This window comes from Crinia signifera, chromosome 2 (assembly GCF_055691185.1).
Source record: "Crinia signifera chromosome 2, ASM5569118v1, whole genome shotgun sequence".
Lineage (NCBI taxonomy): Eukaryota > Metazoa > Chordata > Amphibia > Anura > Myobatrachidae > Crinia > Crinia signifera.
The window spans coordinates 328,827,270-328,846,775 of record NC_139218.1 but is presented as its reverse complement, the minus strand read 5'-3'; the positions used below and the strand labels follow the sequence as shown (position 1 = coordinate 328,846,775).

The 19,506-nt window shown below is 45.3% G+C and overlaps 1 protein-coding gene across 1 annotated transcript in view; it reads right to left on the bottom strand.

Moving 5' to 3' along the window:
- MBD6 (methyl-CpG binding domain protein 6) overlaps positions 1–6,381 on the bottom strand; it is a 48,181-nt gene extending 41,800 nt beyond the window's left edge. Inside the window, exon 1 of the mRNA XM_083169386.1 lies at positions 5,896–6,381. The gene's annotated coding sequence lies outside the window, so the exon portion shown is untranslated. The remainder of the gene's footprint in view (positions 1–5,895) is intronic.
- Positions 6,382–19,506: the final 13,125 nt, after the last annotated feature.

The following is a 19,506-nucleotide window of genomic DNA, read 5'->3' as shown; positions in this document are numbered from 1 at the left end:
AAATAGGGGTATAGCTGGTAGAACTAAAATCAGCATCAGTTCAGAAGTAGGTGTCAAAATTGTCAAGGAGACTGAAGATGAATTAGAGGAAGGGAAGAACAGGACAGGAGCACAGGTGAGGTAATGAGGTAGGGTGAGTACGTGAGGAAGGAGGGCCCTGCTCATAAGAGTTAACATACTAAAAATAGGTGGGTGGACGAACAAAATACAATAGGATAAGTAGGAACGGAGGGGAACGGAGGCAGGATAGGAGGATCAAAAGAGGTTAGGAGGAGGGATAGGCTAGTCGAAAAAAGTGGGTTTTGAGGGAGCGCTTGAAGGAGGTAAGGGAATCAGATAGCCTGATGGGTGGCGGGAGGTTGTTCCAGTGCAGGGGGGCAGCGCAAGAGAAATCTTGGACACGGGAGTGGGAGGAGGTGATTAGGTGAGAGGTCAGTCGTCAGACATGGTAAAACAGACTTGACTTATTTTGGGGGGGTTGTCTATACCAACATAGGTCGACATGGACACTGTACAAGTGTACCCCTATGCTTGCCATGCTTCGGGTATGGTGCCTCGCTGCGCTTGGCACACTATGTCCAATTGGATTGTGATGTAAGAACAAGGCAGTTTTAAAGAAAAAAAGCATGGAAATCTCATGCAGACTTTGTCAATTGTCGACATTTCAAATGTTGGCATTTTGGCCATGTCAGAATAATGAATGTCAGCATTTTAGACTTTTCCCTATTTACACTGTCTGACAATGGTTTTCGCTATTTTGACTGTCAGTAAATTGACTGTATCCTACAATTTTTGACCTTAGGTCTGTGCTCACTCCATCACGCCTCGCCCTTCATTGGGTATGGTCTCATTGAGTGCTGGGCAACATTCCCCTCAAAGTCTCATGCCTATCTGTATACAGTAGTCTCCCAACAGTGACTGCACTGGTGTCCTACCTGCTTTGTACTGTATCAATGTTACACCAAAATACATTTACTGTACTTCTGATATACCTATGTTCGCTGTTACCTGTATATTGCCTATACTGAGTGTTAATTTTGTCAACCAAATTTAGGCTAAAAACTTTTCATCAACAAAGGTTTATTTCTATGACTATAATGTAACCATAATGAAAACAGGAATTTCTTAACAAAAAAAGTTGACTAAATTAGTCAAAATCTGGGGTAGCCAGCTCCAGTCATCGAGAGCTACCAACAGTGCATGTTTTCCAGATCTTCTTACAGAATCACAAGTGAAGTAACTAGCTCCACCTGTGGATCATTTAAAATGTTTCAGCTAGTAATGAGTGCACCTGTGCAGCAGCTAGGTTGTCTGGAAAACGTGAGCTGTTGGTAGCTCTCGAGGACTGGAGTTGGCTACCGCTGGTCTAAATCATTGACTAAAATATTATCTGGGATCCACTGGAGTGTATTTAATCTTGGCCGCTATTTCCGCCGGGAAAAATAGCAGCCGCTATTTCCGCCAGGAAAAATAGCGGCCGCAACCTATACAATGCTGCTGTTTTCAACAGCATTGAGGACGTATTCCAACAAACAGATCCGACTTTAAAACAAGTCTGATCTGTTTTGTCGGAAACGGACGCGGTTTGTTGAATTCACAGCCGTTTTTCGACAATCCCTGGCTGTTTTTGCCGACATGCCCACTTTTTGACACTTGACAACCGGAACATTTAAGTCCGCCTGTCAAGTATCTGTCAAGCAGAACGAAAAATGGTCCAGGAATCCTGGACTAAATACTGCCCTAAATCTTGACTAAGATGACTAATTATTTTTTTTTTTTACTAAAATGTGACTTTTAGTCAAATTTTAAGATGGTGACTTAACACTGCAGTACAAAAACTGTGACACCTTAAAAATAAACAATAATAATAATTTGGTTATGGCTACATTTTTCTTGAATTTAGGAGAATGCCATGGAACTCATTGTTGACTTCTAGTATGCTTATCATTTTCTTCAAAATTACTGTACTTACAGTACCTCACATTGTGTATATTACTACTCTACAGAATTAAAAGGTCCTATCATTCTACATTAAAGAAACCTATGATTTACAATTTAAAAAACATGAAAAATGCTGATGCCTGCTCCAAGGCAAGCGACGGCAGGAGGAGCACCGACCGTGCAGCAGCATGGCCTTCGTTAACTATGACCTCCCTCGTCCGGACTAGAGAGGAGGTCGTTAACAACGTGCGAGAGTGCGCATCGTTAATGTCAGGGAGCGTCCACAATAGGGAAGCCAATCCCGGGATTTGGGATTGAAAAATGCCCAATCCCGGCATTCCCAGGATTGGCCTCCTTAATTTAATTGAAAAAAAATCCAGCAGCGCCATGTATTTACTTACGTATGCTGTAGCGGGCATAGCGGCCAGAAGTGGGGTGAGATGCAGGGGTTTGCGGCTGTGGTGCAGAGAGAGTGCGGCCTGAAGCTAGTGTGATGGCGGGCGCACAGCTGCAGGCCGGGGATTGGGAACAGCATTAGACTGCGCATCCCCAAATCCTGAGATTAGAAACTCCAATCCCAGGACTGAAATCCAAGACATTTTGGGGTCAAATCCCAGGATCCCGACAATACCAAGATTGGCCACCCTAGTACACACTATGCGATATTGACCACAATGTAGCTCAGAAAGCCCTTTCTGAGTGATATTGTGAACAATATTGCCTAGCGTGTATGGGGCTTCAGCACGCCTTGAGTCCTTCTGCAGAAAGAGCACTAAATAAAATAATTCTTATTATACTGTACATTGATTATTAACCAGCTCTGCGAGTTGCACAGCTATTACATATTCTGTGGCCATGAATTTTGTATTGAGTCCGAAACTACACTTCGCCTTGTACACTGGTCGGAGTGAAGAAACTTGGACAATATTACATAATGCAATAGTGCACACAGCATCATTTATTTGCATTTTTCCTTTACGATTTTACAGAACTTCACCTACAATAGGCAACGGTCACTGTTAAAAAGCAATTCAAGTTAGAATTTTTTTTTTTTTTTTTTAAATCTCCATTTCAGTACTTTTTAAGTCGCAGTCTTAATAATCATTATCTAATCTGCAGAACTTCTCTGGATGTGGCATCCAGTATGGCTGCCAATCACATACACAGATTTTGTACTCCAGACAGAGCATCAATGTGATTCTGCTCAGTACATCATGTGCCTGTGGTTGCCATGGTAGTCAAATAACACAATAGACACTGCACATCACTAAATTACTAATAGTAGAAACAAAGATAAATTGGTAATTACCAATACTACTTTTAAACCAGACATGGTCATGTGATTCAGTTGTTGTTCGGGCAAAAACAAAACTGAGTTTGGAAGAAATGTAATGGTTCTCTGTTCCAGATGCCAGGTTTGAGTATCTCCGAAACTGGTGTCAGCTTCAATTTGCACATACAACAGTCAGAAGCTGATCAGCTAATGCTGTGTACACACGGGGGCGACAGGGGCTATAATCGCTGGGAATATGGTCGCAGGCGACCATATTGCCAGTGATTGGAGTGCGCACCAGCGATAAATAGCCGGCTGCGCGCTCCCGTTTTCTGCCCCATTGTAATCGCTGGTCGCAAGAGCTTACTCCTGCGACCAGCTAATTACCTCTGCAGCTCCCCCAGCAGAGGTCCTTTTCATCAGCGACCATCTCTGGTCGCTGATGCAAAGGAGACACTGGGCAATATATTGCTCAGGAATATATTGCTAGCAATATATTGCTGGGCAATATATCTCCCCCCCCCCCCCCCCCATGTGTACGGGGCTTAAGACAGTGTTCCCAACCCTGGTCCTCAAGTACCCCCAACAGTGCACGTTTTCCAGGTCACCCGGCAGGTGAACTCATTATTCAGACACATTTTAAAAGATCCACAGGTGGAGCTAATTATGTCACCTGTGATCCTGTGTGGAGACCTGGAAAACGTACACTGTTGGGGGTACTTGAGGACCAGGGTTGGGAACCACTGAGCTAAGAGAATAAAAATGGAGTTACAGTGAACATAGGGGCATTGGGAAAAGTTCATCTGGTCTGTTGAACTTTGACATTAAAATGACAGGCCAGAATTTGGCAGCAAGGTTCATCCTGTAAGCACATTTCAGGCTGTTGGTAATAGTAAATATGTTTCTGTAACATATTAGGCCCGTTTAACATTTAAATGTCAGAGTGGACCATGTCCCCCTGTATAGTCAAATCCATCCTTCTTATAATGACCTCTCTGAGCATAGTTAGATATAGATATATACTTTCTGTGGCAGAGAGAGCAGGTATAGATGTGCCATTACATACAATTATTCTGTGCTAGACAAAGGAAGACAAATCTGAGATCAGAAATGCAAATGTATTCTTGCTCTTTACTTATTCATTCGCTTCCCTAAAAGGCAAAGATCAGTCAGACACAGGCCCTTATTCTGGTTGACTAGCGAGGCTGCAAATTTGTTGGGTGCGGGGGAGAAATCATTTGCTGGTCAGCGACTATCAAATGATTTCTTCAGTGCTTGCAGATCTGACATGGTGTCTCAGACCCGCGGACACCATGTGTGAGGACGGGGCAGGCAGCTAACATCAACTGCCCGCCCCCCCGCACCGAAGCTTGATACATCTGGCCTTTAGCCTCACCTGTTCAGGTGAATAGCGCTATACATTAACAGGGTACCAACATATTATATTGTTTACAAAAATTGCACATGCCAACTGCACACATTCAATACTTCAATGGCAGCCTGTAGCCCTTAAATGCCCTCCAACTAATCCAGCCTCTGAAGATAACCATATCATTGCAGCTTTAGGGGATCCATAATAACATGCTGTATTAACACAACTGTCAAAGCCATGCTGTACTATCACTGCAGTCAGAGACACCAGGCAGTAGGTTTACAGAGTGTCAACTTTCCAGATCTAGCCTGAGGTCTGTGGCAGTATGTAGACCCGCCAAAGACCAGTGGTAACACTTTAGGATACAACCTTTAGTTTGGATCTGTGCTTGGAAAATTAATTTTGGAGTAGAAATGTTTTGAACCTGAGAAGCAAGTAATGATTTTGTGATACTGAACCATAAACACTGCCATTCAGTCAACCACATGATATATTCTATTATACTGTATACGTATTTCAACTTTGGTTAGACTCCGACATCCTAGGATCTGTAGTTCACCAGCAACAAAGCATGGCTTAGCTGTCAAAATAAAAGGCCACGTTTTCGTACTGATGTAGTATGTTGCCCTAGAAAAGAGGTACTGACCTATCTACACAGCCATCAAGTTCTTCATTTTTGTTTTAATAGAATTTACATTTTTCCAAACACACACACACACACACACACACACACACACAGAACCTGCCATGATAGCCAGAGAACAAAAACATCAAAACCATATGATCTTGCAACCAATACATGTTTACACTGTCATGTAACCAAAAGCTGCAAAACACAATCCAATATCCAGCATCACACAGGAATACACAATATCCAGCATCACACAGGAATACACAATATCCAGCATCACACAGGAAAACACAGTTGTTACCATATAACCTGGTTTTAGTTTAGAACAGATCCGACACAGCCTGACATTGACACATATTTCTGAAACTGTAACAAGTAAAACAAAACAAACAGTAAAATGTCCTCCCTGAAGAAACACAGCACCATGATGAGGTTTGATACAACACACATATATTTATTGAGAGCTATATTATGAATAATGACCTAGGCAGCCTAGTCCATAGCCATCCCTGAGTAGCAGCAGCACCCTCCCCCCACACCTGGAGATGTGACATGCTCTTGTCATTTTGGTTACAGACAGGCACCAGCTGCTATCTTTCACACGCAATGCCATGTGGAAATAAAGGGGACTGGTGCAGATAAAATGCCACTATATAATGTGCAGAGCCATGCTCTTACCTCCAGCAGATGAACTTTTCCAGCAGCAGCAGCCACAGCCGCACAGCAAGGGTGACAGGCAGTTTCAGCAGCCCCTTCCCTCCAGGCCTTTGTAGCACTGGGGTAAATAAATGAAACAACAAAGAGCAATAAAACCTGCTCCTTTTTTATTGCTTCCCTCTCATTCTTGTTATTGTTTTGTTTGCTTGCTTGATGTTGTTGTGTTCCTGCAGCAGCCCCTCCTTAGGCTCCTCTGGGCTGGCACTGGGGGGTTGCTCTTTTACTAGGGTCTGTGCCTTGATGCATAGGAAAGCCGTTGACCGCTGAGTGTCCAGGGAACCTGTTTGCCCCCCCTGGGGGTCCCTTGGCTGAGATGATAGGAGGGGGGGCAGGTTATGCAGTTGGACTGCTCAGGCCTGTGCTTGCTGCTGGATTTCCCAGCTACCCCTGCCTCTCTCTTCTCAGTGGCTGTTTTCCTTCCCTGGGTTCCAGAACCAGATCATGGAGTTTCCTGTGGCGCATGCGCTATTCGGCTTGGAGGGCAGCCCCGGGGATTCCATGCCCACAACGCACAATGCGCACTATGGTTGAAGCGCCGTCCGCCATCTTGGATGTGGGCAAACAAATACGTAGCAGTCTTTGTAACTCATATGTTGCCAGAATGCAGTGCGACTCGCTATAGGAAGGGGTTCCGAATCCGGACTACCTCCGATTCCCAGGAACAGTTCTTACCCGATTGCTTATATACAATCATTTAGCGTTATCTGACTTGCTAATATCATAACAAACACAACAAAATGGCTGGTTATACACACACACACGTTATGCAAGTGTGAACGTTTCGTGGCACGAATAAGCAGCAATAGAAGGGGAGTGACAGGCGGGAGAGAGCCTCTCTGGCGATGCCCCAACTTAACATGGCGCTCGTGTAGCGCGGGCAGTGCCGCAGTTTCCGCGTCTTCGGCGCTTATTTGTTCCTGCTGCAGTTATATACGCAACTACGTTACATCATTTCTGGCACATGAAAAGAAAATCAGAATATCAGTTTTAATGGCGGAACATATTGTCCGTACAATATATATCTCTGAATAAAAATCTTATTATGCATTGTCTCCCTGCATCGCATGTATGAGGCTGCTGCTCTACCAGTATATCTAATAGATTAATAACTACACAGCAGGGTGTTTCTTGCACTATTTGCTGCATTTTTATGATACACGATGCTTTTATTTGATTGGTTTGGTTAGAATGTAAGCTCTTGTAAGCAGGTCCAAATGCCTATGTGATCTCGATGCAATTATGTAATCTACGAATTGTAATATTACATGTAATATGTCATTTTGCTGTGTTTTACTATGTTCGGCCCTTAATGTGAAAATAATATACATAAAAGTAAATAAAGAGCTTTTTTTTTTTTCTTGAGGGAAATGTCTTGTGCATTGAAACCCATTTTATTTGGCACCAGTCTGTCAGCCTTGTATTGCATGGTCGAAAGTGAGTCCTACATATTTTACACATATTTTTCTGGTGTTTATATTGTAATTGGATCTGTTAACTCTTATGTTAACATTGCTATAGATTGGTTGTAGCCGTCTTCGACGCGGCAAGTCCAGATTAAAACGGGACAAGAGATGGGAGGTATGCCCTATCTATAAAATTATGTAAGTCGTGCGTGTTTATGTGGGGCATTCCAGTTTGCCTCTGAGTGGCTGGGATAACCTTAAGCTCCTGCCCAGAGCACTTCATAACACTAAGCGGTTTGTTTATCAAGCACTTTTATTCTAAAATTCAGATGGAATCTGCTCTTTTCGCATGATTTTTGGGGTTTCCAGTATCAGCCCAATTTATCAAACCTTCAACGCAGAGGATGTCACAAATATCCCCTGCTTTACTGAATGATATTTAGTACATCACCATTCCGATAGACCTCAATGAGATCGGTGTTCTTGTGTAATTTATCATGTTCCAAATATCTTAATTTCTAGGAGCTCGCACTATAACACAATCTCAGGGTGGCAATAGCAGCATCCTTACTATTTGAAACCACTCCTTGGCCCATCAGTGTATAGGTTACACTTGGATCTTTGTTCTATACTTCGCTGTATGTGCTCACTGACAGTTGTTTAACAATTTTAATAAATCAGGAAAAAAAATATTTGTTAGCATCACAATATGCAGGAACAAAAAGTGATAGGTAATAGCGGGATGCAGTTTAAATCCTGGCGGTCGGGATCCCGGCGTTCAGAATCCCGACCGCCGAAATCCCGACACTTTCTCCCTCCGTGGGTGTTCACGACACCCCTGGAGGGAGAATAAATTAGCGTGCCGAGCGTAGCGAGGCACCGGGCCCGCTGCGTGGCGAGCGCAGCGAGCCCGCAAGGGGGGGCGATCCACGTCCCCCCCCCTTGTCGGGATTTCGGCGGTCGGGATTCCGGCGTCGGGATTTTGAACGCCGGGATCCCGACCGCCGGGATTTCATACTGAATCTGTAATAGCTGTGGTACTTATGTATTAGCATGGCGCTCAATTAGCATATGCACGGCACCGTAGGGAAATCACATTTCCTATGTAATTTATTCACTGCTCTCTGTTCTTGGGCAGTGCAATGCCATTTAATGTACTATACACTTGTATGACATACAATGGGATTTAGGCAACCCCCCCCCCACTATTCACACCACCCGAAGCGTGGCGAGCGGCAGCGGAACGCGTCCTCCGACCTTTTTCATACCCCCACTATCCACGTCGGCGTGGAGTTGATTTTATATAGTGTGGCGAGCGCAGTGAGGGGACGTGGAATACATGTAACGTAATCCGCGTCCCTTCGTGGGGCTCGCTGCACTCGCCATGCTTCGGGCTCGCTGCGCTCGCCACACTATTTAAAATCAACTCCATGTCGATGCGGCTAGTGGGGGAATGAAAAGGTTCAACAGGAAGTGTTCCGCAGCCGCTCGCCACGCTTCGGGGTGTTGTGGATAGTGGGGGTGCCTAAATCCCATTTTATGTCATACAAGTGTATACTAAATTAAATGGCATCGCACCCTATAAAATCACATGCGATCGCATGCGGTGCGATCGCTTGCGATGCAATGCGATTTTCTTACGCAGAATCGCCCACTAAGCTATTTGCTTAGTGGGCACCCTGCAAATACATAAGTACCATAGCTGTTTTGCTTTAAATGATAAATAGCCCCTTCTAGACCCAAATATAACAGAATACTCATCCTTCTCCAGAAATAAATGGTGTTGAAGAAGAGCGTTCGATCGTGGAGGTTCAAAAATTATTATATGAGGATATCTTAACACACCTTAAATCGAGCTGTGGAGGTTCTGAGATCTTTTCTGGTGTATATCTACAAATAAATGTTTCCACATTTCATCATATCTATGCATGGATGTTTTAATTTCATTGTAATAAGGGTGTCACGTGTCGTGAAGCACCAGCCGGAGTGTAACGGAGGCTGGGTGCTTTGATGTAGGGCTGTTGCATGAACGACAGAAGGGAGTGAAGCAATTGGATAAAATTAAACCTTTTTTAATAAAGATACTGCGGTACAAGATATGAATGATGGCACAATGAATAACTGTAGATGTTGATAAATTGGTAAATTGGTTGTGCAAATGACCTCACCAAATGGAGCCGCGCAGCATAGGCTGTAGGATCCAATAAGATGGGCGCCGCCAGATGCGGCGACAGAAACCAGACAATGTCTTGAAATCCTTTGACCAACTACAAAGGGAGTTTTATCTCCCTCGGGACATGTTCTTTAGGTATTTACAGTTGAGAAGCGCTCTGTCTCAACAATTTAGGTGTGATGTGACCCAAATTAGTAATACCCCTATTAAGAACTTTATAGGTAAAATGACACCGGAGAAGCGAGTTTCTAAATTGTATAGGTTCTTGATGAACTATTGCCAAGAGGATGGATTATACGAGTTGAGAGAGAAGTGGAGAAGTGATTTTCCTGATTTATATATAGGAGATGATTGTTGGTTTAAGGCGCTATCTGCTCCTGTTCGTATCTCAAGCTCGGTAAGAGTTCAGCAAGTGCAAATCAATATTTTGCATCGTACGTATATGACACCGGTATTATTGAATAAAATCTCGCCAGACATATCAGATGGCTGCCCTAAATGTGAACGCGGTCCAGCAACATTAATTCATTTGTTATGGCATTGTAACAAGGTCAACCAATTTTGGGTTAAAATTAGAGAGGCTCTGATTGATGCTAATATCCCGCCTGATGAAATCCATTCTGCAAATTGTATTCTTGGAATATGGCCTAGGGCCTCGACTAAGTATATTTTGGCGAATAATTTGTGTGCACTAGCCAAAGTTATCATTGCCAGATCTTGGCTAGACAAAGCAGGACCAGAGTTTCATAAATGGGTGAGGTTTGTGAATATTACTGTGGAACACGAAAAGTATTTAGCTATGCGAAGAAATGTAGTTGAAAAGTTCTATGATGTTTGGAAGGGATGGTATCAGTGGTCTTCAAAAATCAAGGACAATGCAACAGATTACACGTGAATGTTGGGGTAGGTGGTTAAGGAAGGAACATAACTATTCTATGTAGTGATGAAGTAAGAATTGATTGGTTGCACAACGAATATGATATACACAATTCTATAGATAACGTGGTCACTAATTTTTCCGTTTTTTTTTTTTTTTTTTTTTTGTCTTTGGAATTTGAAACTTTAATCACCAATACTACTCACTGTTAGTTTAAAACATATATATATGCATATTATATCTCAAGGTAGGTTAAAAAATGGTGGTATTAAAATGGTATGATGGTATGCACTTTATATGTTTTCCCTTTTTTTTTTTTTTTTTTTTTTATTACACATGTTATTATCTTAGAAACATAGTATTTAGCTGGAAGTATTGTTCTAGAACTCTTGAGTGGGTAAATATGAACCGCTGAAGCCTGAAACCCGCCCACCCTTATAGTGATGGTGATTGATTTCTCTGGTACCTATTTATTAAGCCTTTTTTTCTAAACTGTAAGTGGTAAAAACTCCATAAGATATGATATAAGTAGCAATAGTGCCTGGACGTGCCCGGAATTGTATTTGTGATACTGTATGTTAATGTCTTGTTTTGTTTTTTCTGTATCATGAGATAAATAAACTTTAAAAAAAAAAAGAAACCAGCCGGCGGTGAGTGTGCGCCGAGGCGCTGCCGCCGGCGTGTCCAGCCAGAAGCCTGACCTGACATGGACCCATCATGGCGGCTCATGTCTCACGCCGCCCAGAGCCTGCATGGCATGAGACTGCAAGCCACCACTGTCACCTGGCGGTGACAAAGCGATGGAACTCAGGTAGCCAGCATGGGAATCAGCAACGGAGGTGAGCGCCAGGGCAGAGGGTAGCCTATCAGAGGTCTGTGGGCTTGGGACAGCACAGAGAGCTAGGGTAGCTGACATGGTGGTCGTGACAAAGGGTAATGTACTATTGCCTATTTTTGTATTGTTCATATGTAAAATAATGAAAGTCTTGGACATGGTGCCTAAAGGCCATTCCTATCAACTCATCGCTCCAGAACATCTCTTACATTCTTTACATACAGTATGAGATCCACACTATACACCACTACCAACCTGCCAATCTTCGAGTTGCTGTCATTTACCGTCCCCCTGGCATGCCCTCTAAATTCCTCAGCAAATTTGCTTCCTGGCTTCCACACTTCCTCTCTTCTTTATTTCGCATTTATTTTTTTACAGAAATCGCGTATTTAATGGCTGGCGTAATGCCGCATGAAAAGTGCGATATACGGCGATATGGTGCGAATTGAGTCGATGTAATACGCCATAAATGTGCGATTTCCGGGTTAGGTCATGTGAGTATTTGCGGCCAACCGGAATGCGATTTACACCAATACACCTGATCAGCCCATACAACATGCTAACCTATTGGCCCACCTTAGTCCCTTGCAATATGCATCGCACCCCCTATATAAAGGGGCGCAGGCGCCATTTTACCCTTTGAAAGGGAGTAAGGCATTTGAGATGGAGAGGAGAGGAGGAGTGTTAAGGTGCAGAGGAGGCAGAGGGACAGCCAGCTTGGCCCCAAATACCCCAACCACTGGGAGAGGTAGGGGAGTGAGAAGCAGCACTGTGAGAGGCAGGACAGGGAGAGGCAGCATGCTCCCAGCAAGAGCTGTGCCAGGGAGAGACCACATGGTGGAAGCTGAGCAGGTGGCTATGGAGGATGAGGAGGAAGCAGGCACAAGCCATGTGTCCTCACAGGAGGAACAGAGTGCCAGGCACACAGAGGAGGAGCTGCAAGAGGGTGATTTTTCAGAGGTGGACTGGCCTCTGCAGGAGGAAGATGAAGCAGACTTGGAGGTGCTGGGGGAAGAAGCAGGACAGGAGGAGGGTGAGCCTGAAAATGTGGAGGAGGAGGATGATGCAGCTCGTACAGCTAGTGGGAGGAAAGTCAGGTTCTCATATGAGGAGAATATGGCCCTGGTGCGTGCACTCTTGCCCCTGTATGACCGCCTACTTGGTCCTCACCATCACCGCACAAGTGTGGCAAGAAAGAAGGGGATGTGGGACAATATCACCTCCACGGTAAATGCAGTCAGCACACACAAGAGGAGTGTGCGCAACGTCAAAAAGCGATATAATGACATCAAGAGCCTCCTCAAAGCCAAGCTTGCCCTGGAGAAGAAAGAGGCCTGTCGTACAGGAGGTGGACCTAGGCAGCAAGTCAGCTTTAAGGCCTATGAGAGGCTGCTACACCGAATCATCCCACCGGAGGTGCTTCCCGGCATCCACATTGCCGACACAGACAGGCCCCCCACTCCACCGCCAACTGGCAGTGGCGGATTCAGGGGGGGGGCACCCGGGCACGTGCCCCCCCTGTCATTTATTTTGTAGCTGAGGACCAGGGCTTTCCAACGAGTCCAGCCCCGTGTCTCTAACCCCCGGGAACCGGAGATATCGCCTGGCAAACCTGTAACAATTTTTCCCCATAGGATAATATGGGACCCGTCAATTCCGACCCCCACCCGGTTCTGATGGCTGCCAGTTCCCGCCCTGGCATCAAAAAAGCTTGTGGTTGATTTCATTCAATTCCAAATCGCTGGGCCTTCAATATGATACCAGGCTGGTCCAAATCGGTCAATCGGTTCCAGAGATATTGCGTGTAAACCAATTTTTTTACTTTTGAAATGTAATTTCATGGCTGATCATGTTCTTTGAGGGCAGATTACTCTGGAACCAAACGTTCCAGTTTCATTGGACCAAAATCATTCAAAGCCCACTCAAAAGTTCTTCAATATGATACTTGTCTCATGTAAATGGGTCAGTTGGTTCCGAAGATATAGCCGGTTAAATGAGATAACTGGTTAAAGGGGGGAGTGGTGGTTTTCTCTCCCCCCTCACACCAGAAAATGCAGGGACTAGGCTGGTGTAAAAGGGGCCAACCTGGGAATGCATTTTCTGGTGTGAAAGGGGTATTATTTCAAATAGCCAGGACCTGCAGTGCTCTGAATACAGCCAGGCTCTGCCACTGTCAGTGGCTGTCACTTCTGCCTGGCGGCGGCTGTCCCCCATTTACCACGAGCATTTATTCCCCCTTGGCAATGAGCATGTACTCCCACATGGCAACAAGCATGGAACCTCTGGCAATGAGCATGGAACCCTTGGCAATGAGCATGTAGAGAAGCAGCACTTATGTAGCATAATTTTTAATAGGCATTATGGTGTTTGGCATAACACATAATGGACATAATGGCATGTAACTTAACGTGTAATGGACATTATGGTGTAAATGTTTAATGCAAGCCTTTGGTGGACAATGTCCCTGTTTATGAAGTGTATTGTGAATTTTGGCTTAATCTGTGTGGCGTTATGTGAATTCTGGCTCAATCCATGTGGCATTATGTGAATTTTGTCTCAATCCATGTGGCATTATGGGAATTTTGGCTCAATCCGTGTGGCATTATGTGAATTTTTTCCCAATCCGTGTGGCATTATGTGAATTTTGGCTCAATCCGTGTGGCATTATGTGAATTTTGGCTCAATCCATGTGGCATTATGTGAATTTTTTCTCAATCCGTATGGCATTTTATGCATTTGGCTCAATCCGTGTGGCATTATGTGAATTTTGACACAATCCATTCGGCATTATGTGAATTTTGGCTCAATCCGTGTGTGTTATTATGTAAATTTTGGCTCAATCCATGTGGCATTATGTGAATTTTGACACAATCCATGTGGCATTATTTTAATTTTGGCTCAATCCATGTGGCATTATGTCAATTTTGGCTCATTCCATTTGGCATCATGTGTAAGGAGCAAGTATAATGGGGTCTAGTATTTTGTTGCATAATGTGTAGAAGCTGTATATGGTGTTGACACGCCCCCTGTTGAGTGGCCACACACCCTTTTCCGAAACACGCCTTTGGCGCGCGCACAACTACATCCTTCACTTTTGTCGCCATGGTGGGCCTGCGTACTTTAAATGCCGGGGCCTATTTTTAATTCCATTCCCACCCTCTCCTGCCGCTCTCTTAGCATGTACACTGGCACCATTAACACCGCCCTTCCCCCACCCAAACCCTTTTATCATGGTGCCCCCCCTGTCATTTTATCCTGGATCCGCCCCTGCCAACTGGTAAGTGTCCACACATGTCAACTTCACATTTTGCTATGTCATGTGCGCATGCAATTACGGTGGAATGCTTTATGTGTCCAAAAACACATTTTGCTAGGTTTCATTGTTAAATAATGGACTGTGCATTTTGCTGGGTTATATAGTTCCACAGATCCAAATAATGTGTGCTGTCCTAATCACTGTAGGCCTGCAGTGTATTTGATTGTTAATCCATATCAATCCTCTGGGTAGTTGGAAAAGCACTTCATAGTCACTTTTACATGTGTAATCTGATGGTCTTTCCTGTTAGTAGCAAGTGGATGAAAAATATAGTGCACAGTCATAATACTGAAATAACCAATTCAGTTCAAAGTCATCAAATTCCTTATGTAATCATATCAGAGGAAAAAGGTTTGTTTTTGGTAAAGTTTTTATCTGCATATTTGAAAAAGTGCCAGTTAGGTGCAAATGTTCATAATGGAAAATGTCTTCTTCTTTCAAACAGCTCCATCTCTGGAGTCCCAGCCTGCTGTTGATCGACATCAGCCACATCCGATTGTTCACAATGTCCAGTCTGCAGGTGAGATATCATACTGTTACACAAACACATTGCACATTTCACATTTCACACATGGCTGGCCCAACCACAGTAGCCTGTGCCAATGCATGCATAATGCATGAGCAACACCTCACCATTCCAACTAAGGTATCATGACCCACCATACACCAATCTGCATAGCATACTTACCACTGTTATCTCATTTGTAGGACCTTCACAACCGATGCCAGAACCCACGGATCCCATGCAAAATATGGACGACATGAGTGAAATCATCCTAGAGACGGTGCCATCGTTGGAACCTGCACAAAACCAATCACACCCAGTCAATGAGGCCCCCTATACGCAGTCACCTAGGCAGCAGCCTCCAATCATTGCAGCCACCAACACCCCCACTAGTGCGGAGGAGTTGGCGCAATCCATCCATCTTTTCAAGGGGAAACAAATATCTTTTATGGAGGTGCAGACCACCCAACTAGAAAGCATTAAGGGGTATGTGCGTAAGATAGCTCTGCAAATGAGACGAATTTCCCAAAGTGTGCGTGCTAATGTAGGGACACAAATTCGTGTTGTCTCCACATTAGACACACGCTTATCAGATATTGGGCGAGCCATTCAGGGTCAAACTAGTAATTTTAGAGCACTAAATGCCAATATGGTTGAACAGACCCAAGCTATTAATGGCCAAACAACTGCGTTGATGTCCCTACAAACACAACTCAACCTCAGTGCAACTAGTTTGTTAGGTCAGCACCAAACCACATCTACGCAAAGTAGTAGTGTGTCCTCCACACCCATGAGTGGGTCCCCCACTACTCCCCCACGGCGTAGTGTCCGTACTAGGGGTGGTGGTGCCACTAGTGGTAAGGGTGCTAATACCCGGGCGCTAGCCAAAAATGATTAATGTTGTGTGCATTTACATGTGTATCATGTGCTGTTTTTTTTCCAACACTCATGCAGTGAATGTTCATGTGAAATTTTTATATGGTATGGCCTATGCCTAAATGTTTCAGCAAGTAAAAATTATTTGCATCCAGCAAACTTGTTGTCATTCTTTACAAATGATTACCCACACTGTTCTTTTATGTATTGTCAAATAGTGACATTTTAGCAGACACGGGACTTTGGGTTGTGTGTGCTTATTTGTCATGGAATTGTCAGGAAATAGTGACATTTGAGGGGGATAAGCATTGGGAATTGCATACTGTATGTAGGCGCCACTTGTTTGGTAAATTTCAACCACCTCAGATCAATGATCCATGTCACCTCCATCAATTAAGCCTATGTTAATTAGCATTTGCAAACATTTGTAGAAACAGAAAACTACAGTACTTACTTGACATTGTTATAGGTGTTATCATGTTGCCAGGCATAAAGTATGCTGTGGTGTGGCAGCTTGCAGGTGTTGCCCATTATTGTTGGTCTGCTTCTGGGCAAATAACATGGACAGGGAAAAATGTAATGTTAACAATGTATGTGTGTTACAGGTTCCCCTTTACTATTCATTGTACACAACAAAATTACCTGTGAAATGCTGCAGGATCATCTGTGTACGAACCACATCCCCCCTCCGTGTACTTCGCACTACAACATCAGTAGTTTGAGCTTCCTGCACGACTGCTGCAGTGGCCACATCTACATAATTTGGTTGACCCAAAGCTATGTTATGCAGCATGCAGCAAACCTGGACAACCAAAACCACTTTGGCAGGGTGGTATAGCAGTGTACCTGCTGACCTGTCCAAACACCGAAATCTGCTTTTCAGCACCCCAAAGGTGCGTTCCACTACATTGCGGGTAGCAATATGTGCAGCATTGTAGCGGTGCTGTGCAGGGCTTTGTCGGTTCCGCAGAGGTGTCATGAGCCACGAATGACACCCATATCCTAACGGAAGCGGTACATCTGTCAGAATGAACTTAGGTCTACAGTCATTAGGTCGACCCCACTAGGTCGACTGGCAGGAAGGTCGACCTGACTTAAGGTCGACATGGGCCAAGGTCGACATGACTTAAGGTCGAATTTGCATAAAGGTCAACATGAGGAAGGTCGACTGGTCATAAGGTCGACATGGGTTTTTCACTGTTTTTTTATCCAAATGTCGACACAGTCGACATGGACACAGTTGGCAATGAGAATCGGACCCTCGCATCGCTCGCTTCGCTCGCAATGCTTCGGGCACGGTGCCTCGCTGCGCTCGGCACACTATTTTATTCTCCCACCACACCCTAGTGGATGGTAGGGCATGAAATACCGCCTGTCGGCACATGTCAGCTCAAAAAACAGTGAAAAACCCATGTCGACCTTATGACCAGTCGACCTTCCTCATGTTGACCTTTATGCAAATTCGACCTTAAGTCATGTCGACCTTGGCCCATGTCGACCTTAAGTCAGGTCGACCTTCCTGCCAGTCGACCTAGTGGGGTCGACCTAATGACTGTAGACCTAAGTTCATTCTAATAGATGACCGCATCCCATCCTAACATGTAAAGGGATTTGTGTGGTCACATATCATGTGGGTAATTTGCACATAATAGTAGCAGCCTATACTATATTGTTTGGGCTGGTATAAGCAATTACAACAGAAATGACACTTTAATATAAGGTTACACACATGGATGTTAAAGGGAAAGACATAGGTTAGCAAACATCATGTAAACAGTGGTAAGTGACTTACCAAGTAGACAGCCCTCTGGCATGGTGTGGTTGTGGAAATGGTCCCAGAGAGCGGAGTGCCACAGGATATAGGCATCATGGCAGTTCCCGATATAGCCTGCAACCAGACTGAGAATTCTGAGGTTGGCATCACAGACCACCTGCACATTGAGGGAATGTCTGCCCCTGCGATTCACATAGACATGCTCCCTCACGTGCGGGGCCCGAATCCCAATGTGGGTGCAGTCTATGGCTCCCAGCACATTTGGAAATACTGAGAGCCCATAGAATGCCACCTTCAGGCAGTGTTGCAAGTAAGGGGGTACGGCGTGGTACGGAGTACCTGTAAGAAATATGTTGCAGGTACGCAGTACCACTTACCCCTAACCCACTGTCAGTTCTATTTTTATTTTAAGTCTAAATATAATGCATCCGCAGCCCGCCCACCCAGTGTTATGAATGGTGCTGTATGCAGCTACCGGCTACTGCTGATTTAGCCTGTCACACTGACAGGCATCAGTGGCGCCGACAGCATGAAGAGCAGGCTCCACAATTGTAAGCACAAGCTGCCCGGCTCTCCCCCAAGCAAGAGCAAACCCACCCCCAGTCATTCCCTGTTTCTCATTCCCTGTCTCCTGATGCCACGCCACTATTGTCATTTAGGCCCTTATTCTGGTTGGTGCGGCCGGAGCCGCACACGGTGCTCCGGCCGCACAAACCAATCCCCGCCCACGAGACGGATCGCCACGGCCGTCCGTACACGGACGGCTGGCGATCCGCATAAAAATGGTGGGGCGTACGCCTCCACCATGGTGGGAGCTGCCCCCTGCATTCGATGGTCGTCGACCATCGAAGGCAGGGCCGCACGCCACAGCAGCTCCCGCAAGCTGAGACCACACGGACAATCGTCCGTGTGATAGCTTGTATGGGGGCTGAGAGCTGACATCCGGCGACGTCAGCTTTCCGCCCCCATCAGTGGCGTCATACCCTGATTAGCATGCATACGCCCCGCGTTTGCATGGGAACGCCCATGAAACGCGGGGCGTATACATAGGGAAATGAGGGTATGAAGCCCCTCACGCCCCTATACGCCCCCTTTGCGGCGGACGAAATACGTCTGCGGCGAATGGGGCTGCACATGCGCAGATTGACCTCTGCGCATGTGCAGACTAAAAACATCGGCGGTACGGCCGCACGCGGGCCGTACCGTCCGATTCAGAATAAGGGCCTTAGTCTCTCCTCTAGCTTTGTGTGACCATGCCCCCTCATGACACATGACCACGCCCATTTTAGGTGGAGGCTATCAGTACCACCAAGAAAAAAATTCTACTTGCACCACTGCCTTCAGGTCCTGCCACTCGGACTCACAACGTGGGAATGTGATATATGTGCGCCACAGCTTCTTTAATGCATTTAACACTTGAGATAAATGTTTAGAGAAAGTGGCTTGTGACACCCCCAAGGCCCATGAGCTCACAGACTGAGTGGAGCCTGTGGCAAAGAAGTGGAGGGCACAAATTAATTTCTGCAGCCCAGACACTGCATAGTTGGCCCCCCCACAAGGGTCCAAATCATCTCTCACCTGCTCATATAAGTTCAACAGGTTCTGTCGGTTCAACCTAAACATGTCCACCACCTGTTGATCAGAGAGGGAGTCCAGGTACACCCTAGCACGGTACCGACGAGAAGCACGGAGTGGTCGGGGTACCTGGATCTGGTGGGCAGCAGCATCCCTCCTGCGTAGCTCCTCCAAACGCCCCAGCTCACACACTAGAACCTCCAGTCCACTCTGCAACATCTCCATCTCGAACAGCCTC